Below are 1,389 nucleotides of genomic sequence, written 5' to 3' on the forward strand. Positions count from 1 at the left end.
GAAGGAGAAAGATGGGCAGTCTCTTCCCACGGCCATTCACCACGTGGTAAACCAGATGGAGGCCGCGAGGGCCTCAGCAAAGTGAGAGTTTGTATAGAGATAAATGACCAAAAAAACCCCCACCATCACAGTAACGGGCAGCTCATGGGCCTGCCAGAGCCTGGTGACCCTGGGACTGTGGCCCTGAGCCGCCCTGGGAGCCTGGAACTGAGCTCACCTGTGCGGCACAGCTTGTAGCCAACGACAGCCAGGTGTAGCTAACAGGTGAGCAATGGCTCCAGGGAGCTGCTCGGCCCTCAGAGCATCAGCCACAGAGGGGCCCCAGGGGCCAAACTCAGAGGGGAAAATCCAAGCCAATCAGTTCCTCCCAAACTGGACCTCAGATCTGAGCCCATCCGAGGCAGAAAACTCAGAGCCAGAATTCCCGCCTGGCTCCCTGCCGGTGCTCATAGCTCCCTGGGCCTCAGTCTCTCAGCAGCAGCGGACTCTGAGCACACACGCGGGGGCTTCACACTCAGGCTGAGCAGCTGCTGTGTGAAGGCTCAGACACACCCCCAGTACTGGCCTTGCCGTTCTCTGGTCTTCACATCAGCCAAAGGTCCTTCATTCCCATTCTACAGATGTGGTAACTGAGGTCCAGGTACCAGGACTGCCAGCTCCTGCAGTCCCAGCACCTTGCGGCCTCTGGAGATGATGGTGCACTAACAGGTCAAGAGGACTCATTTCTTTTTCTGGACAAAGCTGCCAACGCTTGAGTGCTTGATGAGTGGACAGGCTGACAAGCCTGCTCTGGGTGACCATCAGACAGGACATCCTGGGGAGGAGAAACCCTCCTCTCAAGGACATTCCAGAACCCAGGCTGGACCTTCCCAGCACCGCTGCCTGGGACAGGCCTCCAGGGTGAATGTCACTCCCACTACAGCCCAGGTGAGGGCAGAGAGATGCGGCCACCCCACTACAGGAAAGCCCCAGTCCTAGAACCGGATGGCCCGCTCCCCAGCCCTGCCCCACGCCCATGCGCCTCAGTTTACCTATCAAAGACTGTACCACGTGGCGGCATCTTTCCACACTAAGATCCATCCCGCTCCCCCCAGGGGCCGACTGTCGTCCCACCTATCCACTCCGCACACCCACTCGCCTGGTCTGGCCACCCCGCCCCTCAACCCAGCACCGGTGCCCTCCATCTCGGGTCCACCTCAACCTAGGCCAGCCAGGGTGGACTTTCCTCCCAGTTAAATTTCCCCCGCCTCGCTGATGTCACATCCTGTCCCGGCCTGCTTCCCCGCTGGCCGCCGCCCTGCCCTCCCGCGCGTGAGCGTCGCGCGCCAGTCCCTCTGCGCACCCCGCCCCCGCCTCCCCAGCAAACTTTTGGCACCCAGCGCGGCCGCG

Source organism: Elephantulus edwardii, unplaced genomic scaffold (genome assembly GCF_000299155.1).
Source record: "Elephantulus edwardii isolate Elephantulus edwardi_28Jun2011 unplaced genomic scaffold, EleEdw1.0 scaffold00401, whole genome shotgun sequence".
NCBI classification, from domain to species: domain Eukaryota; kingdom Metazoa; phylum Chordata; class Mammalia; order Macroscelidea; family Macroscelididae; genus Elephantulus; species Elephantulus edwardii.